This window comes from Phyllobates terribilis, unplaced genomic scaffold, assembly GCF_046119375.1.
Source record: "Phyllobates terribilis strain yellow unplaced genomic scaffold, ASM4611937v1 Scaffold_12__6_contigs__length_324123572, whole genome shotgun sequence".
NCBI lineage: Eukaryota > Metazoa > Chordata > Amphibia > Anura > Dendrobatidae > Phyllobates > Phyllobates terribilis.
Genome location: NW_027362772.1, coordinates 158427719 through 158436727, shown reverse-complemented (window position 1 = coordinate 158436727; position 9009 = coordinate 158427719). Strand labels below are relative to the sequence as shown.

The window sequence follows — 9009 nt, the reverse complement described above, 5'->3', positions numbered from 1 at the left end:
ACCTGCAGATACTATGTAACATTGCAACATGCTACTGTTTCTGATATCTTGTCTAGAACGCTTTCACAAATAATCTTAATGTCTACTATATTGGCCGTTATCAATGCACCTTTAAGAAGTGCAACATGTGGTTTTATTTTGATTGTCTGCAATAAATGCAATCTGTAAGAAAGTATTGCTTCCTCATAACATGTGCGGAGGAAAAATAAAGCATGCCGTATACATGAGATAGTTGTCAAACGATAGTTGGACCAACAGTGATCTCTTCCAATTCCTCCATTCACAAAAATTCTCGGTGTTCCTGTTTTTAGAGGACATATCATTGGTGCAAACGGGGGCCATTTCTACCCCCAAAGCAGGTGCAATTTTGCATTTTAGGAGCTCTTAGGCTAGAAAGAGCCCATATATTGTTCTTTGGAGCGAAGCATGGACCAAAAACTTTAGTCTTGATTAAAATTGGTGGATTCGGATGAGTTTCAACCTAGCGATCCATATGTCCCCCCAACACAATCTACAGGTACTAAGAGAAGCAAAATTGCGCTTTATAGGGGAACACATTTGCATAACTGTATCTCAGTAGGGCGTTCATGGTGACCCTGCGGGTTGTGCTTGGAGCACAACAGCCCTGGCTGCCACACCGGTATGAGCAGCTTCCGGTCCCACTTTTCCCAGATACCCACCTGGTATCGGTCTTGCAATGATGACACTATAAGAATAAAAAACAGGTTCTTGGTCAGTGCATCACTTCAAAGTAGAAGATATTCAGCGCGTTTTGGGGCCTCCCTATCTTCTACTTTGGAGCGACGCACCAACCAAAAACCTGTTTTTTATACTTGCTGTGTCATTATTGCAAGACAAATCCCAGGCAGGTATTTGGGAGAAATGGGATAGTCGTCACTCCAAAGTAGAAGATACACAACGCGTTTTGGGGCCTCCCTATCTTCTACTTTGGAGCGACGCACCAACCAAAAACCTGTTTTTTATACTTGCTGTGTCATTATTGCAAGATCGATCCCAGGTAGGCATTTGGGAGAAATGGGACAGTCGTCACTCCAAAGTAGAAGATATACAACGCGTTTTGGGGCCTCCCTATCTTCTACTTTGGAGTGATGCACCGACCTCAAACCTCAGTTTTTCATATTTGCTGTTTCATCATTGCAAGACCAATCGCAGGTGGGCATTTGGGAGAAATGGGACCGTCGCCGCTCCAAAATAGAAGATAGGAAGGCCCCGAAACGCGTTGGTTGCTGAAAAACTATAGGAAGTGCAAAAACGCTGCAGAAACTTAGCAAAAAACAGAGGTATCAGGCTTTGCTGCGTTTTTGGTGCCAAAACCTAAAGAAGTTATTTATTTTTTTTTATGCACTAAACTTTATCAGCATGCACAAGAGACAAATATACCCTGACAAAAACGCTGTAAAAAATGCAGCAAAAATTGTTTAAAACTTGCTTTTTTGACATTGGTTTTTTACTGCTAAGAGAGCAGGTTTTGCCTGCAGAAAAAAAAAAACAAAGCAAAAACGCAACGTGTGAACACAGCCTTAAGAAACATCCAAAAGCCTGAATAAATGAACTGCAAGTTGTTTCCCCATACAAATTAGTAGGACTATTCTTTTGCTTTCTTAGAGATTTTTCCATCTTTTTTTTGAGCTGACCTTCTAAAAAAATAAACATTAAAAGGCGCAGTGTGAACATACACTAATATTTTTTTTTTTTTTGCAATAAGTGCTATTTAAAACCTTGTCAGCAAAAAAAAAAAAACTCTCAAAAATCTCCTCATGTGAAATGAAGAGGTTTTTTTGAGAAGGATTTTGGAGCGGGTATGCTTCGAAATCCACGACGATAATAAACCTATCCTTCCATGACGTGTGATGGCAGTGTAGTGTCCTTACTCCCAGGCCTTGTATCCGTGTTAGTACATTCAGGTGTCGGTGTCACCCGGTACCAAGTGTGTACAGTGCTGACACCTGACACCATTACAGCATACGTTTGGCCTCCAGACATGACAAGTCAATCATAAATAACCTTGATAATAGCAGATATGTAGGGAAAATGGAGGTTACCATGTGCGTTGCTAAGCAACAAGACCATGTACTAACACAGCATGTGGGTAAGAGGTAAATCCGGCACCCACGTCCTGTCTCTTAGGAATAAAATGTACAAAACGCTGAGTCTTTCATTTCATTTAATTACTTTGATGATTTTTAACTATTTTTACTCTCACTTTATAGCATTTTCTTTTTTGTTATTGCACTTTGGGTGTCAAATTGAGAAATCCACCCTCCATTCTGAGTCATCATGTAAAAATAATAAATTAATTTATTGCCACCCATTAAGCAATATCACGCCCTGCAGCTAAAATGAGTCCAGATTTTACCGCCATAGATCAGAAATGCACTTTAGAGAACAGGAGAACAAGGTGTTGCAGGTTATATCCGATTATCACCTCGGGGCAAGGCCATAAAACACCACAGCACTCCAGATATCCACCTCTAAATCCTTTGTACGACATCTAAAATAGAGAATTAAACAATTTTGCAAATGATTTTGTTTAAAAAATATATATGTTTCTTGCCGTTTTATGGATATTAATTCTATAAAGACCCTTGTGTTTCTATGGCTACAGACTACATGCCTGTATGTAGTCAGATACCATAGACAAGGAGCGGCACTGTGCAAGAACAATATATGGGTCCTTTGCCGTTTAATAGCTCATCATCATGCACAATTTCACCTGTTTTGGAGGTGGAAATGGGTCCCTCACACAGTGGCGTAACTAGTCAGATGGGACCCGGTGCAAAATTTGGGCCTGTAAGTTGGTCAGATTTATGGACCCTTGTAGCATTCTAAATCTTATATGGAAATATAAGTAATGTCCCCTTCCTGGTATATATGTCCCCCACCCTGGGTCCCTTCCAGGTATATCTCCCATCCTGGGCCCCTTCCTGGGCCCCTTCCTGGTATATATGTTCCCCATCCTGGGCCCCTTCCTGGTATACATGTCCCCCATCCTTGGCCCCTTCCTGGTATATATGTCCCCTATCCCTGGCCCCTTCCCAATATATAAGCCCCCCATCCTGGGTTTCTTCCTGGTATATATGTCCCCCATCCCTGGCCCCTTCCCGGTATATATGCCCCCCATCCTGGGTTTCTTCCTGGTATATGTCCCCTTTCTGACGCTGTTCTATAACATAAAAAAAAAAAAAACATTCTGCTTACCTCCCCCAGCTCCAACGTCGCGCAGCGTCCTAATCTGTAGCAAGCGCAGAGGCCGGTAGCTTACATCAGCGTGTCAGCTATGAATGACATATGACATCGCTGCGCCACCTGCCAACTTCAGCTGCCAGCCTCTGATTGGCCGGCGGTGTGTATTGCAGCTCAGGGACCCGGCAGGCAATCATTACACACCTGCCCTTAACTCTAGGGTCCCTGTGCACCAATGATATCACTGCCCCTTGATTTGAGGACCTAAAGCTTTCTAGAAGGTTGCCTTAATGTGGTTGTCCAGGATTAGAAAAAAAAAATTGCTGCCTTCTTTGAACAGCGCCACACCTGTTTTCAGGTTATATATAGTATTACAGTTCAACCTAATTCACTTTAATGGAGCTGAGACGAAATACCCCACACAACTTGTGGACAGGTGTGGTGTTGCTTCTAAAAGATGCCATGTTGTAAAAAATCCGGTACAACCCCTTTAAGGGGCTTCCAGCATTAGAAAAGCATGGCTGATTTCTTACAAAACCAGTGCCTTATCCATCCACAGGTTGTGTGAGGTATTGTAGCTCATTCCACTATGTGACAGAATACTCTGTTGGTAAAATAAGAATTCTTAAAGGGGTTGTCTGGCCTTAGTGACTGCAGACTTGTACCCTATGTGACAGCAGACTTGTGAAATTTTTATATTGCGCACAATGTGCACTGTGAGGATTCTCCAATGTTGCTGGCGCAGCTTAAAATTTGCATTAAAAAAGCAGCAAAAACGCAACGTGTGAACATAGCTTAAAGCTACATGCAGTTTTTTATGTGGACTTTGAAGCGAATCTGCTGCAAAATCCACATTTAGGCCTCATTCAGACATCGGACCAAGTATTCTGACCAGAGTTTGAGTGTCATCCGATTTTCTCGTACAGGGAGAATTAAGAAAAAAAAAGGGTTTCTCTGCCTTCTCCTTTCTGACAGTTCATGAAAATCAAGCCCCACTTAATTATTATGCTGTGCTTATATAGTGCCATCATATCCCGCAGCGTTTTACAGACATTATGATCACTGTCCCCATTGGGGCCCACAATCTACATTCCCTATCAGTATGTCTTTGGAGTGTGGGAGGAAACCGGAGAACCCAGAGGAAACCCACACAAACACAGGGAGAACATACAAACTCCTTGCAGATGTTGTCCTTGGTGGGATTCGAACCCAGGACCCCAGCGCTGCAATTATCCAAGTGAGGTCCAATTTTTTCATGGACCCATAGACTTGCATTGCTGATTTTGGACCCTCGGATCAGACTTGGACATGTCTCCACTTGGTCCAGGGAAAAAAAAAAGTCAGACATGTGATGGCCCCATAGAATATCACAGATATCGTACGCAAAAATCGGATGTGTGAAGAGGCTTTAAAAAAACACTTCAATTACTCTGTGATGTGGACTTTTCCTTTCCAGATGTTTTAGACAGATTCACAAAATGGCACTTTTACCAAATATCACCCTTTTTTTTGGGCAGATCTCACTCCAGTCCTCGTCTGGAGTAAGGTTTCCGGTGGAGTTTTCAATTTGGTGCATTTTTACAACTTTTCCAAAGGATCTGTGAATTTTGCTGCTGAAAAGGCACAAAAAAAAGGTCAAAGACAAAAAATAAAGTGCAGATTTCATTTTACGCCGAATTCATGAACCATTTTAAAGAATTTGGCGCAAACAATGGCAACGAATATCGAAAGACCCAAAAAAAAGTGACTGATATATCACAAATGGTGACTCGGGGCCCATTGTGAATATATCCTAATGTTTCTATAAAAAAAAATATTAAAAATGCTATAAAAAAATAAGGTGACAACAGTATCAAAACTAGAAGAAAACGTTTTTTTAAGGCATCTGCGTGAAAAATCCACGTACAAAAAAATAAAAATTTGTGTGAACTGATGTAATCACTTTTCATAAACTTCCAGAACCATTTTTTACCAGTTTCCCATCCCCCACCTTATCCTCTGAGGGCAGGGCAACCACTTGACCAAATGCATTCCAACTAATTGCAAGCTGAACCAGCTTCTGTGAATCCCCAGCATTATCTTCCTACCATCCCCTTCATCCTCATCGCTTCCTCCTTTTGCTAACATTATAGTTACATTGTTGCTTTTAGCTCTGTCATTAAGCAGAAGGAGCAGCGAGCGCTGGTGACGTCACGCTCCCCCACTGCGCAGGCGCGCTACTTTCCTGTTCTCGATTCCACCTAGCTCTGCGCATGCGCGCTCTCATCCCGGGGAATAATCAAGACCTCCCGGCTCATGCGCTGTCCTGTCCGGTGAGTTTTGCGATGATGCCTGCGCTCGGTTACCGTTCATAACCGGTCGACAGAAAGCAAAGTAACTGCACTGCTTGTTCTGGTAGACTCTGACGTACAGGAAATGGAGCTGTTGAGGACCTAGTGACGTATGAGGAATGATTGACCGGCAGATGTGACGTCACTTGATGTGTTATCATAGATGGGGGGGTGATGATGCTGCCAAATTTACAGATGAGGTAGCTGGTAACTGCTATAACTGTCATTGTTGGCGGGCTGCAGCGGTGACATAATCTACAGCGCACATGACCGCTGCAGCCAATCCCTGAGACGATCATGTGTGTCCTAGTCATGATTTTTTTTTCTCCACTGCCTCCTGAGCGGCTCAGAGCGGTCACTGATCTCCAGAGCTGCTCTTCCTCTTGCGCTCTGCTCTGTCAAGAGCGCGTGACTGCGGACATCATACTGAATGACAGCCGGCACCCCTGCTATCAATCAGTCTGATGTCGGCAATCACACCCCATCAAGAGGAAGAGCTGCTCTGTAGATATGACATCAGGGGAGGTCGGCGACCACTTTGTGCTGGCGGAATTCCGCGCCGGCCACAACCCCCTTAACCCCTTCTTGTACTGCAGTCCATCAACGTTGTATATAGTCTCCCGCGATGGCGTCGGGGGGTCTATGGCCTGCACCTTCTCTATCGGCACAATCCTTAACTAATGGGGATGATGCGTCCTATAGCATCCACAAATCCCAGCAAATAGGGAGGGGTCCAGCATCCAGTGCAATGACACCCAACGGCTAGACGGGAGGCCCCCAAGTCTCTTCCCTTCCAGTATTCCCAGCACTGATGTGGATTAGCCAGGGCTGGCATGGCATCGTTTGTGTGACATGTCGCGCCATCTCTGACGAATCGGAAAGTAAGAGATTGACGGGCCTTCCTTCTAGCCGTTGGGTACCGTTGCACTGGATGCTGGAGCGGAGTCTCTACCTCTGTCATTCTCATGCGCCAAATTCACCTCCATTCAATAGGCGCTGGGGGAGGGTCGAATAAAGCGCACCTTTAACTGCACAGGCGCAAGAGTCACAGCATTAGTCCCTTCCAGACGGTTGCATCATTTAAAAAAAATAGTTTATTTATTTATTACTTTTCATTATTATTTTGCACAAATAATCCACTAGGATTTTCTTTTTTTTATAAATGCATTTTTTGGTGCAGAAATGCGCTTAAAAAAGCAACTGCGTTTATAAATGCATTTTATTTTATCGCATAGAAGCCTATAAAGAAAAATTGCATCAGAAAATGCGCAGTTTAACAGCGTCTATAAACATACAGGGGGCGAAGTTTTCTTGAAATTGCATCTACTTTCTTTGAACTGTTAAAAGCAGTGAATTTTTTTTTTTTTTGCACTGTGTGAACGCGACCTTAACTATCCTATTGTGATCATCCTTAGGGGCAGGTTAGGACAGAAATCCAGGAAATTTGGTGACGTAGTGTGCCGGTCACGAGTTTTTTTTGTCTAGAGTTCAGTCAGTTTGTGGATTGTGGTTTATGGGTGTGTGCAGGGCGACGAGCGGGACCTCTGCCCTATATACATGCAGCATCACGTGGCCGAGTGTACATACATGCTGGGTGTAGTAGTAGTCAGCACTTCTGCTTTTCCGTCTCTCTGATCCTCAGGTTTGCCAGACACGTTCTGATGAATTATCTACGGGTTATTAAGCTCTATCATCCAGTGCCTGCTTGTTTGTGGTTTCCTTCTCTAGATTAGTGCTCTGGGGGGTGGAATAAGTTTTTCTTCTCTGCTAGATCATGTGAGTTGTAGTGCTTTTATTTCTGGGCTTTTCGTGTCGTTCTCCTGGGGATCGGAGTCTAGGACTCGCTGTAAAATTGCGGCATTATTGCGACCACTAGGAAATCCGGTGATGCTGGATTACTGGAATTTTACTGTATTACTAGAAAATAATTTACTAAAGCGGATCTGTCATAAGACTATGTTGCATGGTATAGGGACATGGAAAAATCCTCAAAGTGATTGACAGGTTCCTTTGTACCCAGCAGCATGAGTGTCACGGGGGACCTAGGGAGAGGCGCGAGGGGTCCTGGGAGAGGCGCGAGTGGGCCAGGGAGAAGCGCTAGTGGCATGGGGGATCCGGTGAGAGGCGCGAGAGGTTCTGGGAGAAGCGCGAGTGGCACAGGGGATCCGGCGAGTGGCGCGAGCAGTCCGGGGAGAGGCACGAGGGGTCCGGGGAGAGGCGTGAGTGGCACGGGGGATCCAGGGAGAGGCGCGAGGGGCCCGGGGAGAGGCGCGAGGAGTCCGGGGGGAGGCACGAGTGGCACCAGGGATCCGGGGAGAGGCGCGAGTGGCCCGGGGAGAAGCACGAGTGGCACGGTGGACCCGGGGAGAGGCACGATGGGCCTCGGGAGAGGCGCAAGTGGTCCGGGGGGAGGCACGAGTGGCCCAGGCAGAGGCATAAATACAGTGACTGCATGTATAAATGCCCTTGTCACCTCTACACAAGACCTCTTTAGGTCAGGTACTAAAGCTACCCATGTACAATAGAGCACTATCGGCTCAACTATGATTCCACCGATTGTCTGGGCCGGCAGCCGTCTCTGCAGAGCTCTCCTGTGTTGCCTATGAGAGAGCTGCTACTAGACATCCCTGACAGTGCTAAGGATCCGATAGTCCAAAGTAGGACATGCCAGATCCTTAGCGCCCCCATACACATTTGACTGTCGGCTGAACCTGTCGATATCGGGGGGAGGGGAATTCTAACGTTGGGCCACGCAAATTGCAAATGTGACTGGCTACGTGTTTTCATTTGCATAGCACCCGGGAGCTGTTTTTTACCTAATCTGTAAAATGGACCAGACTTGTACATGCTATGATTTTTATTTACATTTTTTTTCCGCTCGTCTGGGAAAATAGGTGTCACCCAACCTGCTTGGTGAGACCGCTGCATTCAGGCAGTGACTGAACGGAGAGCTAGCTGCACATGGCGTCTCCATAAGGGCCTTACAGTACATTTAGACTGGCCGATCTCTGCCCCCTAACGAGCACCTGTCGACAGTAAAAAGTGCGATCGTTCTGTCCCCATACGGGAACACACATCCTCTGTGTGCATGAGGCGACGTGCTGCCGATAACGATTATGGTGATAGATGGAGGTTTTATAGGACATGTGTGATGGACTTGATCTCTCTTGTGAGACTTGCGATCATGTGTCGACCACTTTCTCTTCCCCTGCTCTCAGGAAGTAGCAGAAGAAGTGGTCGGCATGTGATTGTCTGCTTGCTAATCCCATATTTACGGGCTCGTGATGACCTCCATGAGCGCGATCCTAACAGTGAGTGTATTACATGCTGTCAGCACTCAGCATGTTACACTCCCACCCTAGTGTTAAGCATGGCTTGGGCCACCCCTTTAAGTATGGACCATTCATTATATGGACTTTAAACTTTATTTCCATAAAACTAGAAAAAAAATCCACTTTGGTAAAGGTGAACTAAC

General features: G+C 45.2%; 1 protein-coding gene across 5 annotated transcripts in view; it reads left to right on the top strand.

The window, feature by feature from the left end:
- Nucleotides 1-9009, top strand: part of LOC141172342 (carnitine O-palmitoyltransferase 1, liver isoform-like) — a 43574-nt gene that overhangs the window by 444 nt on the left and 34121 nt on the right. For 3 of the 5 annotated variants that reach the window (XR_012252456.1, XM_073656449.1, XM_073656446.1), the window contains exon 1: nt 5397-5516. The exons of 1 other annotated variant lie outside the window; for it this stretch is intronic. The gene's annotated coding sequence lies outside the window, so the exon portion shown is untranslated. Of the gene's footprint in view, nt 1-5396; nt 5517-7059; nt 7177-9009 lie in introns of those variants that run through there. One more of the 5 variants, XM_073656448.1, reaches the window with a different exon arrangement.